Genomic DNA, 18,948 nt, shown 5'->3' on the forward strand with positions numbered 1-18,948 from the left:
TTGTATGCTTCGTAAACAGCTTTGGCACAATCTGACAACATAAAGGTAATGGGACATTCCTTTCAAAGCCCCTATGCTTACAGATCTCGTTATTATTTACATGTATAAGCTCTGAGACATTGCAATTAGTGGGATGAAGTTCAGAGGAATGCATCCAAAGGAACAATCAAGGCTTATTGTCTTGGAAGATGCAGAAGCTATTAGTGATCCCATGAAGTATTAGGAATGTTGATCCTGCTTCGCTGAACAGCTTGGCATTTCCAGCTCTTGCTGTTTACTGACAAGGCTATCAGAAATGGCACGTTTGTCACATAGAATTGAAAAAGGGCTATCAGAAATTCCTTTCATTTACGTTTGTTGGGAGGTATGCAGAGTGTATTCATGCCTGGCACATTGGAATGTTAAATTCAATTCTCTAATGTCTGCCACCAGCTTGGGGGAAAACAACACACAGGTTCTTTCATGTACCCTGGGGACCATCAAGGGAAAACAACAGCTCCAGAAAGCACTTGTGCTGCTGTGTTCTCAGGGCGCTGGCGTTAGGAAGGATCTCTACCAAAACCCACCCAATTACAAGTATGCTTTGAGACAGTCAGCTCCTGTAAATGCTTTCAAATACAGTTGCGTGGATTCTCAAGGGTAAATGCCTGCAGATGTTTTACATGCCCGTCCCGTGTTTAGCTCAGGTGTGAGCCATTGCCACACAGTTCAGCTGTTTGGATAAACTAGCTTCTGATGTGCTGCATCAGATCAGTACGTGCATATGTAGGCATCCGTAAGGCGTGTAAAATTGTGAAAGCGTGGCTCCCTGTAATCAGCGTGGCCCCTAAAACCCCATCCCAAGCCAGCACGGGACACTTGCAGGAAGGACCAGGTTTATTTCCATCAATGACAACTTCACCTTACCGCATCAGTAGCACTGATTGCAAAGTCAGGAGAAGAAGGAAAGTGGAGCGGACCCCCATGGAAATAACCACGTTTGTGATGCCAGTGCTAAGCTGATTCATCAGCTGGGACAGATGCTCAATTTGTGGGGTGTTTTACAGCATGCTCTTGAAGGTAATTTTGACTTAGTTGTGACAGAGCCCTATGGCACTGAGCTACGGATCCCAAGTATTGTTCTCCATCATCCCTTCAGAAGGGCTTTCACATCTCTCCAGGTGGAGATGAGCTTTCTGTCTCCAAGCACAGCATCTTCCCCAAACAATCAGGCAGAAGAGTCAGCATCCGTTGCTGTGCTTGAGAGATGGTGATTCACTGCAGGGGGAAGGCAGGAGGTGTTGCCAACGAGCATTGCAGGCTCGTCACAGGACATGGGAAGGAAAACTGGGATGAGAAGGGAAAAATAAAACAACTTTCCAGTATGTGAAGGTGAATTCATCCCCTCTGTTCCAATCTACCATCACAAGGTATAGCCATCTGAGACTCATTGCCATGCTTTCCACCACACAGTAGTGTGAGGCAGGATGTGAAGAGAGCAAACCAGTTTCAGCAGCACAGCAGCAAGCTGTGTCAGTGAGGAGGCAGCTGCATGTACCCCTGTGCCTTTGGTCTCTCCCCTCCCAGCCCATGCCTTGATGACAGTTAGCAGCTAGGAAATAGCACTGGAGGGTGATAGAAGTTGGTTGTTGTGATAGACCCCTTAAAATGAGGATATTGAGGAGAAAACATTCTGCTGCTTTTAGGGAAGCTTTTTGCAGCTGCCAGGACAATTTGTGTGCGTATTTGGCAGTCTCTGAGGCTGAGATATTTAAGAAATCAGCTGCTTCTTACTGATATAAATGCCAGAAAATCTCTACAGATGAAAACAGCACACTAGTTAGGCTCACTAGTGGGGCAAAATCATCAAGTACTAGGCTTTTAGGGGACATTTTTTGTTCCCTGAGCCATTCTGCTTTAATGAGTTGCAAGCCATGACACTGTCTCAGACTCTCTCCAATTTTACCTCATTTCATGCTGTGCACCCTCACTCGTGCATGCATTCAAAATCATTCACAAGCATAAATCCAACGAGATTCATAGAAGCTAGAGCACCCAACCCACAAGGCACTCAGCCTGAAATTCTGAGCCTTGAAGGATGTTATCAGGAAGTACTACCACAAACATAGCCGTAACACTGGTCCCTATAGAGCTACACATCACTGTGCACATACAGACAATATGGTTGTGGGGCAGAAAGCCGTAAAGCCTTTCAAATGCAACATGCATCTAATTCTTGACTTTTCCCATGAACTCTTTTTTCCCATATGGCATAGTACGTATGTCAGGAGAACAATCAACGTATGAAAAACTGAATCTAAGTGGAATGCAGATCTCGTGATCTGCACCATCAGATGCTGAGATACCTTTAAAATCAAAATCATGCTTTTAAGCTTCTTTAGAACTTTCAGTAGCCTTTTTATGGCTATTATGCTGATGCAAAAATGATGTGAAATAGCTTGTTGCCTCACTGTGAAGTCAAATAGGATCCTATCTACCCTGGAGCATCCTGAGTGAAGACAGAAGAAAGCAGCACAAAGGGAAATGTGACTTTCCAACCCAGCAGTTTGGATATTCAAACGAGCAGGGAGAGAACTGTTTGCTTGGTTTTGCTCCCAAAACAGTCTCTATGATTTACACAAGTACTGAATAAATGCAAAAGCCATTTCTGGAGCCTGGGTCACACAACTATCAAGAGAGTGAAACGTCTCAGTCCATTTTGGGCTCCCTCCTGTAAAGCTGAGACTCTTCCGACACAGCTGGACCCATGCATCTTGTTCCATCAGCATCTTCATAGCTACCACTTGAAAGGGAGTGAGTCCCAGGTGTGTGTCTTTAAAGCCCCCAATTCACATGCTGACCAGTTAAACAGATTTGCTTATTTTTCTTTAACAGCCTAATTCATCAAGGAAAAGCTGCAAGGGGGGTTCTGGTCTGCCAAGCTTGATTGGGAAATGGGTTAACCCTGCAGCCACACCACCCAGTCAAGGCAGAAGCCAAACTGGATTGCCCCAGGTAACAGTGATAAAAGGGAAGTTAGTACAAAAGGAGTGATGATGGTCAGGGGTGCTTCCTAGAATGGGGTAAAATGGTATAGTAAAATAGCACTAAAAAGAATTGAGGTCTCTCCTTGAATACTTTCAGGTGGTTAAAGTGTGTTGGAGGGAACTGGAGATCGTGTAATAGGTTAATGTTTAGGAATACAGCTTGAGAGCAGAAGTAATAAAGTGGGGAAAGGGATCCTTATACACAGAAGAGGTTTGAGGTTAAGAGCAAAAGATCCAGTGACACCCAGGGCTATCTGGGGAGTGGGCAGAAGCTGTCTGATTGCAGTCACTGCTCTGCACTTGAGGTCATCTCTGCTGCGTCAGGAAATGGGCCATGGGGGAGCACTACCTCTGGGTTCCCAAGTCTAGGGATTTCCTCCCTTCGGTTCCAGTGGGCACTCGACCTGTCAGACTGAAATCTCCAGTTCATCCGACTGATTGCACACCACACAAAACTGTTCACAGACGGTGCTTTTGGCTTATAAAGCACTTAACTCTCTTCTCTTACCTTACGTACCACTACGGACTGAGCTAGCCTAATTCCTGTAACGTTACCATCTGAGGGTCTTTCAGTTCATAAAACATATATGGTTCATCCCTTCTGAACACACACAACGGCAGCTTAAAGGAGGATGACCAATCTTGATTACTTTTTCCCCTGTGGTCACAAGTCCTCTTTATAGGTTTATGTCCTGTACTCCTGGGTGCCCCTCTCGAAGCGCAGCACTGAAGCAGAGCCTGCATGTGCTTCCCTGCCTTCAGCACCCAGACCTGCTTGCTTAACATGAAGCACGAGAGGAGAGATGTACCTTCCCTCAAGACATCCAGCCTCCCATTTATTGAGCAAGAGCTCTCCCTTTTGCAGGGAAGGAGGGCAAAAGAGTCATTGCAAACAAGGTGGGAGGATAACACACCCTTAGCAGGCCACAGCAGCCTTCAGTAATTATATCAGACACCTGACACTGACTTCCCATGCTAGCACAGGAAAGCTGTTGAAGGATATAAAGAAAATTGCTTGCTTGTACCTATGGCTTTTGGTGTATCAAGATAACCCACTGGGCCTTGATGCTGTCACAAAGTGTCATCCATGTGCAGAACTGTCTTAATGGCTTCAGCTGTTTTAATGATGTCTCAGAAAAGGAAAGGCTTCAGCTAATAAAGGTAGGAAAAAAGACTTGGTAGCTATTGAAGGGGCAGAAAGTGGCAGGGGTTGCTCTTTACTGGTCCCACCTCCAGTGAGGAAATATGCCCTTTACCAAAAACACTCCGTAAAGGATTTCTCTATGAGGACACACAAGTTTCTGCTTGATGTTTTACACCTCGGAATGTAAATATTTGCATGACAGTACATGTAACATACGAGGTATCCCAAGGAAAGGAAAGTCTTGCTCAGCTTAATGAGAAGCAAGCATAAACTGAAAGAATATACTGCTTGCTCACATTCCCTGCCCTGGAGAGGCCATGGCTGCAGGCTGTTTCCCTGCTGTCTCCTGCATAGTTTAAAAGGAGTGATTTGCAGCCTAGAAACCAATATTCTGAGCGAAGACACAAGAGCCACTGAAAAGCTGGGGCTGGACTTCTGTTTCTTTGGCCGCCAGGCTTATGAAAAGGCTTCTTTCTGCTTCGCATCTCCAAGTGAACAGTTGAGGAGCTTTTGTGCCAAGCTGTGAAAGAGGAAAAGGCTTCCTACTAAAAGGCAAGTAAAAATATAAGGTATCTTGTATGAATCTGTACTGGGTTTGCATGGCAAGGCAGGGGGAGGACTACAGGGCTGCCTTCTGTGAGGGGCTGCTGGAAGCTTCCCCCACGTCCAGTGGAGCCAATGCTGGAGGTCTCCAAGGTGGACCCACGGCTGGCCAAGGCTTAAATATGTTATTCCAGAGGATCAGTGGTAGTGGATAACATATTTAAGATAGAGGGGGAATTTACTGCACTGGAGCAACTGCAGGCAGACAGGAGTAAGAATATGTGAGAGAAACAGCTCTGCAGACCCAAAGGCTAATGAAGAAGGAGGGGAGGATGTGCTCCAGGCATCAGAGCAGAGATTCCCCTGCAGCCCATGGTGCAGCCCATGGTGAGGCAGCTGTGCCCTGCAGCCCATGGATGTCCATAGAGGAGCAGATCTGCACCTGCAGCCCCTGGAGGATCCCATGCTGGAGCAAGAGGATGCTCAAAGAAGGCTGTGAATCCATGGGAAGCCTGCACTGGAGCAGCTTCTGGCAGGACCTGTGGCCCCATGGAGAGAGGACCCACGCTGGGGCAGGTTTGCTGCAGGACTGGTGACCCCATGGGGACCCACAGTGGAGCATGGGAAGGACCCATGTTGGAGAAGTTCATGGAGGACTGTGTCCTGTGGGTAGACCCCCCGCTGGAGCAAGGGAAGAGTGTGAGGAGTCCTGTCTCTGAGGAGGAAGGAGGGGAATGGGAAACTGACCTATACATGTGAGGAACTGATAGCAAATGCCATACCCTGTCCCCCTGCGCTTCAGGGATGAAGTTGAGCCCAGGAAGAAGGGAAGGGTGGGGAGAAGAGTGTTTTAAGATCTGGTTTATTTCCCATTACCATACTCTGAATTGATGGGTAATAAATTAGTTTCCCCAAGTCAAGTCTGTTTTGCCCATGGATGAACAACCTCACATCTCTGATGGACATTTTGGCCAGAACAAGGGGGGCTCAGGCACTGAGGCACGTCCCACAGAGCCCAGAACTACTTTATCAGCTCCTTCAGGCATTCGTGCCACTCAGGACCAGGTACAACAGTTTGATTCACTCCTGTGAGACCCCCCCAAAGCTGATGCATCTTTTGGATGCAGCATTCAGGTCAACGCCACCACAGCTGTGTGCCAGGGGAGAAGCCTACAAACAGCACTTACACTGACAAATACAAGTTCTAGCTCTGGAACAAGAAACGTTCCCTACTGTTTTCCTTGAAGAAATAGCATCATTAGGAAACGAACAAGGATTCCTTCAGGACAGGCATAGCAGCTCCCAGGAAGCATGGTCACATCTCTTGCTCTTCATAAGGTACTGGGCAGTTCACACACAAGTGCTTCTTTTAAACGGTGTATTCACTGCCAGACCTAAACGAATGGTTTCTGTTCTGCTCCTGTTCACCAAGACCCCACTCAGTAATCACAAGAAGAATTGGTATTTGGGGTAGGGCTAATTTTGTTTGCTTGTTTACAGGACAGGGATGCTGGAGACTAAACTGGTTGTTCATATGAAGGATCATGCATTCAGCCCATCCATCTCCTGAAAAGCTTTTTGGGTTTGGGCTGAGGTTTTCCCTTATTTTAGTCTGCCTTTGCCAGCAGCTGGTTGATGTGATCAGTCTCTGTCATGTTCCTAGACAGGCTGACTCAGCTTCCTCAGTGGTAATAAGCAATTTAAGGGAGGAGGGAGGGAAGACCCCCTACTCCATCTCTGTCTGTGCATCTGAAAATCCAGAGCAGGCTCTGCACTTATTTGCTGATGGCAGTTTCTGAGGTTGTGGCCCATTTTTCATATGGGCTGATTATAAGTTTTGTAGCCAGGTTCCCTTTTTTGGCATTAGAACTAATGTCCTCTCACCATTATCCTCGCAGGCTTTACTTCACTTTTAGCTGGTGTTAACCACCACCAGGAGCAGGATGCAAGATGAAGAGGGTTGTCATTTAAATCCAGAGGCATATTTGTTACGTTGAGGCAGGAAGAATAAATCAAGAACAACTAATGACTACACCTCGCAGCACTGTTGTTCCACACGGAGCTTGTATGTATCCAGGGATATTTGTTATACCGAAGTGAGATTCACATTTCACTTTTCAACCCTGCCCATTAGCTACCAGTCCCATGAAACCATTGCTCTCTGCACCTCTGCTTTCCAATGCGCACTTACTGCAGAGCCTCTGAGGGGGCTCTTCTTTCGCCCCAGGTTTGGTGATTGTACTTCTGACAAGGAAGCATCTGAGACACTGCCTTTGCTCATCCGTTCCTCTCTGATCACTTCAGCATCCTTGGGTCCCTCGGTCCATGTTTCCAATTTATCTTGGTTTCCAAAGCAACCAAGTCTTATTCTTGCTGCTTCTTCTCAGCTGGTTTGGTCGGACTTCTGCTTTCTGCATATTCTGTGCCTGAGTTTTTGTTTTCTTGGTTTTGTTCTTCCTTAAATATTACATTTGTGGCTTTTCTTCCTTCAATGTTTGCCACATTTAATGGTGCGTCGAAGGACAGCTGCTGCATTCTTCCCATTAGATCTCCCCTTTAATAGGGTTCCTCTGATCTTATTGCATTCTTCAGTGGAACAGCCTCTCTTACTGGCATTTGGGGATCATACCAATGAAAAGATACCATTAGTGGAAGTGGCACTCTACATGTACTTTCATTTTCTGACACCAGCACTTCTGTTGCTGCTATTTGCCTCTCTTGTGCTAGTAAAAACCTCATGGGATTTTTCCTGAAATGTTAATTTTCCATCTCTCCAGTCCTCCCATGCACCTCCCTGTGAAGCCACTTGCACTGGGTAACTGCTCCCCTGCTCCATGTATAAGCTTGTTCCTCCCTTCCTTTTGTCTTCTCTGCACTAGTTTCTTCAGGCATTTAGCAGTACAGTCAAAGCTATCAGACACCCAAAGTCGTCCATACACCTTGAGGATCCCAGGAATGATACGGTGTGTATGCAGGCCACATGGTACGCGATGCATCCAGCATTAGGGACTCTGCTTCAGGGAAACACAAGACCAGCTTGCTTGGAGGGGAGTCAGCACAATTTGGGGTTTGCTGTCTTGGTGACATCTGGGCACTGCTGTGCCTTGTGACAGCAGCAGAGCAGGACCCTGCGTGGAGCTCATCGCGTCCATGCCCGCGCCATGGACCATGTGCTTGCAGGCACCAGGCAAACAGAAGAAGTAAAAGCCAGTCCCGTTAGCGAAAGGTGGGTGAAGCAGCAGATGAGACTGAACATCTGTTAGCTGCTACATAGGTATGTTTCTGTGTGTAGTAAGAACAAAATGAAGATGTCAGCAGATTTTTGTTTTACCCTCCCTGACTTCGATTATTCTCTTTGCGTTTGACAGGTGGGATGAGCCTAATTATTCCCTTTGCAAGGTGTTTACGGAGTTACACCTCTTCCTCTTAAAAGTGAGTCATAATGCGGAAGCCAATACCTATCCTTGACAAGATGTTACATCTGGAAACAGGGTTTTTTCTTAAATGCGGTAGATTTCTGCCATAAAGGCATCAGAGCGCTACGGGCATCACATTGCGCTTTGTAAAAGGGTAGCTCATTCGCTACTGCTATTCACTGTCGTTACGTTTTGGCTGATTGCTGCTCAGGCGAGGCCGTAAGCGCACGGACAGGCTGAGCGGGCTGGCGCTGGCAGGAGGGATCGCAGCTGGACAGCAGGGGGCAAGAGCGCTCCACGAATGCTCTGCGGGCGGAGAGCCGCCGCGGCAGCCCCGACTCGCGGTGAGGGGCGCGGGGGGGAACGACGGGACGGGGAGGGAGGGAGGGAGGTGGGAGGGATGACGGCGGGGAGTGTCCTCTTATTCTGCACCCAATCCGTTCTATGCAGTCTGCTTCTCTGCCTTGTTCCCTCCGTTGCTGCTGCTGTTGCTGCTGCTGTTGCTGCTGCTGTTGCTGCTGCTGTTGCTGCTGTTGTTGCTGCTGTTGTTGCTGCTGTTGTTGCTGTGTCGTTCAAGCTCTGTGGAGCTGTATTTGGAGAAATGAAGTCGCTGTTGGAAGTGTTTGTAATCCTAGGTGTTTCCACGTGCATCCCTGTGAGCTGGTGCATCCTTGCTACGCACAAAAAAGGCCCTTCTGTGTATGCGTCGTTTTAAGACTGTGCATGGTCCCGTTGCCTTCCTGAAGCAGACAAAACAACCCCTAGCTGAAGTATCAATCCTCCAGTTGTTTGCTGCTATAATCAGCTGGGCAGCAGAGATGGCTTTAAGAAGTGTCTCCCACTCAAACCATTCCCTGGTTCTATGTCCATTATAAAGCAGCTCTTTTTTGCATTACTGCAGTGCACCTTCCATGAAAACATAGCCCACCTCTCAATTACTGGGACTTTATTTCTGTTCTGTAAATTGCTGGAATGTTGCCTTCTCTTTGCTTAGCTCCCTGTTTGCGGTTTAGCTTGGAAAGTCTCTAACATTCCTTTACAGCAAGACTTCTCAGCAACAAATTCCCTTCCAAGACTTTTTACCTTTGAAACATCTCTGCAATGGAGGGAATTTGGGAAGGGAAATGGAACAAAAAGTCGTTTTTGTCTGAAGAGAGGCAGAATCTTGCTTTGTTGGGTTTGAAAGCTGGAATTTTCAGTGTCCCGTTCTCTCATGGGTCTTCATTTAGGAAATGAATATGCAGGGAATTTGGGGAAACCTTAGGGAAATAAAGGTAAGAGAGAAGGGCACTACCCTGGCCCTTTCCAAACTTCAGTACTGATGGAGAGCGAATATTTCCCCATTTATTAGACATTTACACACTGTTTGCTTCAAGGACGTGGAAATTCATATTTATCATATACATCACTTGTTATTGTTCTTACTTCCTGACTGGCTGACTGAAAGAGGAAATGAAGCTGTGCTGAATGACTTGTGTTACTGATCGCACAGAAAAAGAACAAACCCCACACAGAGCCTAAACCACTGTAGGCCTATGGTGCTTAAAGGTAACCAAGTATTGCTGGTAGAGGTGTTGCTTTAGCTGTACTCAAATGAGGACACAGGAAGGCAAGGTTGGTAGGGAGAGGTAATATGTTTTATATAGATTAACTTCTACAGCTGGGCATCTTTTGGTGCTTTGGTACATCTCACAGGTAGTTTGACCCCATACAGAGTCTATAAGCATGTATTTACTTTACTTTTACTATAGGAGGTGTCATGTATGGACCACATCCCTTGGAAAGGAGTTTGCTTTCTGCACCATTAATGCTGCAGCGTCACAGCTGCTGGTGATGTAACTTGCATGGAGTCCCACTGCAGTGGAAAGGGGATGCTCCCGGGTTACTGCAGCTTACTGGAGATGTTTCTGCAGCTGAATGCTTTGCCTGCTTCAGCCTGGACATGTGCATCTCCTAACACATCAGCCAGACTCCAGGCTCTTCCCCTTCAACCACTACTGCTCACAGCAAGGCCTGAAGGCAATTCACACTCCAACACCTGCAGATATGCCTTCAGGGTTTTAGGCCTTTATATATATTCCCTGTTAAATTTTTACAGCTACAACTTTGCCATCCATTTGGATTCTTCATTAGGGTCCCTGTTCAGTTGTCTTTGAAGTCAACAGCGTTCTCTGAATGAAGCTCTATGGCTGCACAGGCTTTGAAAAAGAGACCTCACACATTAGTGCAGTGCAGGTTAGGAACTCCTCTTTTCCAAGCTAATGTGCTGAGTCTCCTCTTTACATTAATAAAGGCATATGGGAAGAGAGGAAAGCAACGTCCCTGTTTCACGCTAGGAGCTGTGACGTTTGGAGGCTGCACATGCAAACAGCTAGCTCCTCTAGGAAGCTTCTCCTAGCTGTGGGGGGAAGATGGAGGCCATAAGTTGATTCTATTTTTGCCCAAACAGCCTGTGGAAAGCAAAAGAGGGTTTCCTGTGGAAACACAGAGATTCTGAAGCCTTCTGAGCTCACCAGTGACTGCAGTGCCCCTCACTAGCTGCATGCTCCTGGTTATTAGGCAGGGACAGCAAGGGTGGGCAATGGCACTTGTGGGCAAGCTGACATTCTGCTTGTGGGATTTTGCACAGGTGAAAGCAATGTTGTCCCTTAGGGACCTGCTTCTCACACCGGCCGCTAAGGACAACGCACAGGGGTGGCATTTATAGCTTGGTGTGTCAGCAGGAGGCGATGGGGAACAGGTTGCGGTGGTGGCACCAGTGCCTCCTGCTGCTGCTTGCTTGCTGTTCATCAGTCAGCAAGTGTTCCCTGGACAAAGCTGTTCATTAAAATGCTTTCCTCTAAAATGGCCACAGTTTCTTGCCAGTGGTGGTGTAGCCTCGCTGTAATCCTGTGGTTCCCCCATAGCTCACAGACACTTCCAGACCAAGAAGCAACAGCTGAAACAACCCCTCGTTTTCAGTCAGAGCTGTAGAGCAGAAACAGCCTTATTCAAGTTTCCCAGGCTTAAATTCACAGGCTGCCCTGTACCTGTCAAGGTGTGATTTTCAGCTACTGATTGTCCTTGCTCAAAACACACATAGGAGCAAGACCCAGCAACCGTGGTCTGACCGAGAGCGTGGACATTTGTCCAAGTTATGCAAAGCATGGTTTGGGGTGCTGTCTCTTGACGTCGCCTTTCACCTTCTTTAACCACTTTCCCGTTCTTCTAAACATAGATTCCCATTAACAGAAGATGATAACTTCGCTTCTGTCCTGGCACCTACTGGTAAGACCTCACAGTCGAAACGAGAACAATCTCATAAGGCAAATGCATGCAGTGTTTCAGACTAGCACTTGTGTGCTTCACTCACCAGTTTGCTTCTCTGTGTCACAAGACCCAGCCATACCTCAGGAATTCCAGGAGCCTGTGTCATTTGTTCAGTCACTTTTCCAGATGTAGATGCTATAACATCCTGAAACACAACAGAGAATTAGTAGCAAAGGGCAGCACAGCCCCTTGCAGTTACGGGCAGCAAACCCTGTAACGCCTTCCCAGAATGTCCCATTACATCTCACAGTAGCTGGCAGTGGGGAGCAAAGCTAGGTGGCTTCTGGTTCCTGGTCTAGGCATAGCTATGGATCACAGATACCTATTTGTCCTCATGCCGGCATTGCTCTTCAGCTTAAACGACTCTTCCTTTTTCCTTCCTCTGTGTGTTACAGACGGCAGTCGTGCTTTCCACCTCTGCTTTACTAAAGCATCCAAATCCTTCCATCGCCCTTCATACATGTGAAGCAAATAGCGTTGTTCTTCTTCGAGGCAGTGGCTGCACATGGCGTTTGTGACCCATCTTTCCTAAGAGTGTGGGGTTTAGATACAGGTCTTATCAAAGGTAGACCTGCAGCTGGCTGGAGGACAGTGCTTCCTGACCAGAGACAGTTAATCAGCAACAGTGTCCAGATGGTTTGTGACTGGGCCTGGTGATGATGCACATACTTGGGGAACTTCCAGGTTTTGTTCATGATTCATTCAGCTTTGGCTTCCCCTGCTGAGAAGGGGAGATCTCACAAAACACAGTAATAGTTTGCAGTATAGGACACTTTACACACAGCTTTGCACCAACTGGAGATTTTGAGATGACTCCCTTATTGAGACATCCTAGCATTACATTGTGAGGCTGGATCTCTATTCTGTTGTGTACAAGCAGCGGCTCACAGGAGCCTTTTATAAGGTTTGGTTTAGCTCTCTTCAAGGCCATTTGCTGCTGCAGTGGGAAAGGGCTTAGCTTGCCTTCCAGTCTGCCATGCTGCTTGCATCCCTGCTTTAATAATGACGGTAATGCAAACCGGCACCCTCCTTTTACCCCCAAGGCAGCTGACTTTTTACAACCTGACACCAGGTTTGTGTCTTAGAATGCAACTGCTGTCATTCAAATGAGTGATAAGGAATGCAGCAGAGCATCCTTTTAGCACGAGGCACATATGCATTTACTGTTGGTACTGCAATGATAATGAGGTGCACCTTATCAGTGTGTTATGTGAGCATCTGCGACACCTTTAAGATGCTGCTCCCACTGCAGCTAACCGACAGGAGTATGTTCTACTCAGAGGATGTAGTGGCAGTTCCAAGGTCGAATTGTGCATACTGCTCACAATCACTGTGCTTGGTGTATTCTGAAGAGATTTTGTGTAATTGTTTGGGGTTTGTTTTCCTTTTCATGGAGCAGAAACTTGCAGAAACTTACAAGACTGAATGTGCTCAACTACACTGCAGCACTGCTAGCAGCCACACATAGTTAGCACAGGCTGTCTTCCGGTGTTATCACTCCGTTCACACTCTCTGCCTTTCACTAGGGGCTGATGGCTGCTTTAAACCCCCACAAGCTCCTGCCCCTCGGGGCGTGCTCTGCTTGTACCTCTGGGCTGCTGGGGACAGGGGACACAGCCACACAGCCCAGGGTGATGCGTCTGTGTCCTCCCAGCACTTGCGAGCGTCCCAGCTGCAGGCTGCACTCCCTGCCCTCTGCCTGCGCCTGCAAGCATGCTCAGCTGGTAGGACCCTATGCCTCAGGGGTGGCAGGGAGGCCTCCTGGGACCTGTATGCAGCCTGTATTCTTCCCGATGGCAGTACCCTGTTCCGCCTCCTTCCTGCAGAAAGCTCCATAACCGGTGAATATTATTGCACATTATTTAGTCTCTCCTGCAATACCCTGCTGGAAAAGCAGAGTCCTCGAGATACCCCGGCTGACATCGCTTCCTCTGCCCCCTGCAGCCCTTGCTCTCCCATCCCCACTCACCCCTCAGCTGACGGTCTCCGTGGCTTGCCCCATGCTGTTGCAGGCAAAGAGAAGACCCGTTTCTCCACTGTGCCATTCCCCTCCCTTTGCCGGTAACTCAGCCTTGCTGTGAGTCCTTCAAGAACCAAGTTAATACCATCGATAAAAGAAAAAGAAAACAAACTAAAACAGTCAGTCCTTCCAGCTTCTCAGCTGCTTCCTTTTCATTTCGATCTGCATCTCATTTTGTGTGCTGAACTGCATCAAGCCCTGATGACAGAAATGCTCTGTGCTACCGGCCAGCACTGCCAGGATGTACGGGGACATCAGGTACTCTGCAGAAGTATTTTATGTTTAGAAATAAAGCGCAGAACACTTTATCCATGTCCCTAGAGGCTCCAGGGAAGAACACTCGGGCAGGTACAATGGGGTGGCAGTGCCAAAATGCTGTTGGTCCATCGCTGTTCCATGGCCCAGGCATAAGTTCACCTCTCAGCTCCTCAGTGCGCTCGCACTCAGCAGCGATGAAGGAGGGCAGAGGAGCTGCTCCACCTCGGGGGCCCAGTGCAGCCCATCGGTATTTGATCAGAGTGGTTTTCAGCTGTCTCATCTTTGATGTTTCTTCCCCTCTTCTCTGTAGGAAACAAATCAAAACCCCGGTGGGAGCCTGGAACAGAAATGCTGTTGTTCTCCAGAATGATAACGTCCTCCATGTACACCGTTCCTGTGTGGTCACCTTCCCTAGAACACCACTAGAGAGGACAGTCTGCCATTTGAAAGTGCCCATTCAGTGCACGCTCAGACCTCAGAGGTGCAATCGGGCAGAGATCCTCCAAAACCAGCACTTACTGAGGTCCAGGCAGGGCAACAAGAGCTTTGGGCTTCGCTCTCTGTGGCTGTGATCTACCCAAGGTGCTTTATGCATGTTCTCAAGTAGTGGCCTACCAGACACCTAAGAAAGGCCATTTTTGTGTTCAGCCCAATGGGCTAACGCAATACTTATCTTCTTGAAAACCAAGCAGGTTGATGTTGGTATTTTTTGGCCATGTACAGTTTTTAGAACACAGGAAATAATAGAAAACATCTTTTAATTACCATACCTGTTTCATTACTAAACTTAAACTTATTAAACTGTTTTATTTTGTTAAACTTAAACTTCCATGATACACAATTCAATTTCCTTTGGGTTTCAGAGACAGTGACAAAAGGAAGACGGAAAACCATCCCTCAATTTATTACTGTTCCTGGTATCCCACCACCCCGCCTCATCTGGGCTGTCAGATGAATAGATCTCCTTTAGGCTTCTCTATTCAGAAAACAGAGGTTGCACAACACTGAAAGGGCCTCCTGGAGGAGAAAGCGGATGGTCACTGCTAAAAGCACTGCTTCTCCTTGGAAGAGAAATTAAACTTGAGACCAAGAGTTTCTCCTCTTGTCGTATAGGAGTCGATTCTTGCTTAGCCTACGTGTGATAGGGTTACTTACCCCTGTGTAGCCCAAAAAGAAAAGGGTGGTATGCAATACTCTGAATGGTATATAAAATCTATAGGGCAACCGGATTTATTTCTCCATGGGATTAGTCTTTAACACGAACAATTGAGAATCAGTGCATTGCTTTTTCCTTATGCCAAATTTATGCTTCCACATTGAAACTACTGACCAGGCAGCTGTGAGATCAGCCTGCGGTGCTGAGTTTCCACGTAGAAGTGCAAAAGAGATGACTCCGAAAAGAACAGCTCCTCACCTGAACTTAGCATTAAGTCAGCACAGCTCCCACTGGGAGCTCTTGGGAGCTGAGGTGAAGGCATGTGGGTCCGTGCACAGCAGTGCAGGAGCACACAGGCGCAGCAAGAGCAGCCAGGCTTGGTGCTGTGCATTTGCTGTGCAGTGTATCCGTGCAGACCCTGATCCTCAGGGGGGTCAGCAAGCAGCAGGGCAGAGCCCTGTGAGGTGCACCAGCAGCTGCTCTGGCCCTGCCACATCCTCCCCGCAGGGCACAGGGCTGAGGGTCATCCCTGGGGACCTGGCCAGGGCAGATCCCTCTGCTGCAGAGTGGGGTATAATACACATTGACTCCTGTGGCTGTGAGGTATCAACATAGGTACAGTGGCACCTAAGATAGGTACAGGGGTACAGATAGGTACAGTGTACCTATCAACATAGGTACAGTGGTACCTAAGATAGGTACAGGGGTACAGATAGGTACAGTGTACCTATCAACATAGGTACAGTGGTACCTAAGATAGGTACAGGGGTACAGATAGGTACAGTGTACCTACCAACATAGGTACAGTGGCACCTAAGATAGGTACAGGGGTACAGATAGGTACAGGGTACCTATCAACATAGGTACAGTGGTACCTAAGATAGGTACAGGGGTACAGATAGGTACAGTGTACCTATCAACATAGGTACAGTGGTACCTAAGATAGGTACAGGGGTACAGATAGGTACAGTGTACCTATCAACATAGGTACAGTGGCACCTAAGATAGGTACAGGGGTACAGATAGGTACAGTGTACCTATCAACATAGGTACAGTGGTACCTAAGATAGGTACAGGGGTACAGATAGGTACAGTGTACCTATCAACATAGGTACAGTGGTACCTATGATAGGTACAGGGGTACAGATAGGTACAGTGTACCTATCAACATAGGTACATAATCTCTGCCCTCAGGAAGGGGAGGCAAGTGTTGGTGTTACGAAGGAATATCAGGCTCTTAGACATGGGTAAACAATACACTTGATGCGTGCAACAAGATAAGGACTGCATGTAGACTGTATGTAGATCTATCGACTAACTGATGCAAATGGGGTACAAATTGGCAAGCAGTCAGGTGTGAGAGCACACTCTTCTGCACCATAAGCCTGCAGACTTGCCCTTGCCTATGATTTTAGACCATCCCTGCTGCAATCCTGCCACCGATCTATACAGAAATGAATTTGGATCAGTGTGGTATTCCGTGGATGGGCACAACTTAAATGTCAAAGAAATGTGTGGTGGTAAAGATGGAGCTGTGGTTTAAGCACTCTGGAGAGGCAGGTTCATTTCTTTACAGCATCCTGAGTATCGCAGGCTGTGCTTAGGAGCTTTCCGTCTCCTCAGATCGAGGTGCTCTTTCACAGATATGATGTTGGAATATTGTGGTGATTTAACATTTTGCGAGGTTTTAGAATGTGTCCCTTGGGTTTAATTCTCTATATTGATATGAAACCACAGACCTAGGTAAGAAAGAGACTTGGAGTAAGAAAAACAAGGTAGAGCATATCAGAAAGTAAGACTGATTCACCAAAGCCTCATAGGATTTAGAGGGAGAAGGTAAAAATGTTATGATCCTGTATTTCCTGGAATTTTGTGATGCATCTGTGAGGATCTCTAAGCCATAAAGAACTTGCTGTCAAACTTCTGACACTTCGGAGACTTCTTGTCATGAAATGGCAAACCTTCCGCACATCCTGCTTACAGTGCCACAGTGAGGCCACATTCAAGTAGAGGGAGGTAGAAGAGTGGGTTCTTTGACCCTGGGGTCTTTCTAAAGTTCCCAGGGATTCAGAGGAAGCAGATGATGAAGCAGTTCCCTGTGCTGGAGTAGCCTTGGCCACCTGGAATACATCCTGTAGCAGTGTGACATTGCTCCGGATTACTTCAGTAATCCAATAAATGTGAATTCAGCCCTGGGGAAATAGGACTGTGCAAAAATGTAATTATAGGCTTATAAAAATCATACTTTGCTAATATTGCATTGCTTTCCCAAGAGAAACATATAACCCTGGGGACTGAAATGGGTGTGTATTTGCTACATCCGTCATTACAATGCGTGTAACGTGAAGAAACTCCTTCAAAAACTGATTTTCAAATAATGTCACCTTTATTTCATTATGCCTCGTGTAAGCAGAATTCAAGGGTGCTTTTTCACAGGATTCAATAGCAGCGGAACAAAGTCATCTCTCAGGTATATTGGTGCCTATCTTAGGCCACTGCTCTGTCAACAGCAAAGCAAGCACCACATGGGTGAGTGCCTCCTGGAGTACCAGCAGGCATTAACCAGACTGGGAGGATTCAGGCAGAAGCCCAAGGATGATAGTGAGGGAATTAAAGCTAGGACTTCATTGGGTTTTGGTTGGTTGGTTGGTAGTTTGGTCATTCCAGACGGCGATACCATTCCAAACTGGTACAGATGAGGCAAGTTAGCTTCTAAATTACTCTTACCCCATGTGGCCTCTCTGCATAGTCTGTTTCTCTTTGTAGCTTGGACCACATTGTTAGAGCAAGGTCACCCCAGACCTGATGTGCTGTGGTCCTCATGTATGAGCGTAACTGTGTGGTGCTAAACACAACTAATACTGATCTTGAAAGAAGAATAACTTCCAAAGAAGCAGAGAAACGAAAATCAGTGCAAAATGAGAATCACCATGTTTGGTGCTTTCCTGTCAGCAACAAGGCTCAGAAACACCCATTGGAGGAGATAGGAGGACAGGAAGTGCTCAGTGATTCTTTTGGTCTACTGTATTGATCAGAATACATCATGCAAGTCTATTAATGGTGTATTCTTGCACAGGGAGCATCAGCCAGTTATTGGCAACTCACGCTGCTCCTCAGAGTCCTAAACACGTGGGGGTTTGCGTCTAGGGAACTGAGGATAGCTCTGTCATAGATGAACTTGTCTGTCATCTTATTATTGAGAGCGTTTCTCCATACTGTGCAAGGTCGTAAGCCTCTTAAAGCTGTCTTTTTTACCTTGTTTCTTTTTCCCCCACAAAATCATTATCCTAAACTATTCCTGCCTCATTTAACAGCAATTACTGCTAATACACTTCCATGGTGTAATATTGTAATGTAAATTTAGCTTGACTGCATGAGGATGCAGGGATTTGCAAGTGTTGTTGCAAATGTTGCCCTGGGAATCCATATTAAGCTGCGAAAGTAAGTTCCTACACTTTGCTGACAATAAAGCAAGGGATACAGGATGTGACCAAGCGCACTCTGGCCAGATCCATCACGCTGCAGTGGTGTATGCAACTGCTATGCACGCAAGCTGGTGACAAGCACAAACACAAGGGATGGCTGAGCCCCATGGCCGGGCAGAGGTGCCAGTGCCCCTGCCCTGTGCCAGGATGGGTCTGGCCAGGCTTGATGTGCTACAAGTTTCCAGGGGTATCCTCTGCCATTGTCACTGGCTTCAAACACACCAGCAGAGAGGGGAAAAAACCCTGCATGTTTTCTGTTTCCAAAGGAGTATTGCTGCAAAAGGCATGACATGAGAGATGGGGAGTGTGTTGTGTAACTGGTTTCACCCATGAGATTAGGGAACTGCTGGGTTTCCTTTCTATCCCTAAAGAACTTCTCTCCATTGCTCAGGTGCAGTTCAAGGAAAGGGGCCAAAGCAGCAGCAAGCCAAGGCATCAGCGCCAGACAGACTGCAAGGTATGGTAAACCCAATTTAAGTGAAGGGAGGCCTTTTGCCCGTGTCATTGAGATCTATAATGCCCAGACATTAGGTCAGCCTGGCCTCTCTTAAGAAAAAGCACATGCTCAAGGAAAGCAGATTGTCTTGGCTG

General features: G+C 47.1%; 1 long non-coding RNA gene across 3 annotated transcripts in view; it reads left to right on the top strand.

Moving 5' to 3' along the window:
- The first annotated feature begins 2,278 nt into the window (after nucleotides 1–2,278).
- Nucleotides 2,279–18,948, top strand: part of LOC134166349 (uncharacterized) — a 39,422-nt gene continuing 22,752 nt past the window's right edge. Inside the window, exons 1-2 of one of the 3 annotated variants that reach the window (XR_009965838.1) lie at nucleotides 2,279–2,994; nucleotides 8,082–8,145. This is a non-coding gene — a long non-coding RNA (uncharacterized LOC134166349). Of the gene's footprint in view, nucleotides 2,995–4,086; nucleotides 4,354–8,081; nucleotides 8,146–18,948 lie in introns of those variants that run through there. The other 2 variants (XR_009965840.1, XR_009965839.1) reach the window with 2 other exon arrangements.

The sequence above is a fragment of the Pezoporus occidentalis genome, unplaced genomic scaffold (assembly GCF_034315485.1).
Source record: "Pezoporus occidentalis ecotype Australia unplaced genomic scaffold, CSIRO_AGI_Poc_V1 ctg26, whole genome shotgun sequence".
Classification (NCBI taxonomy): Eukaryota; Metazoa; Chordata; class Aves; order Psittaciformes; family Psittacidae; genus Pezoporus; species Pezoporus occidentalis.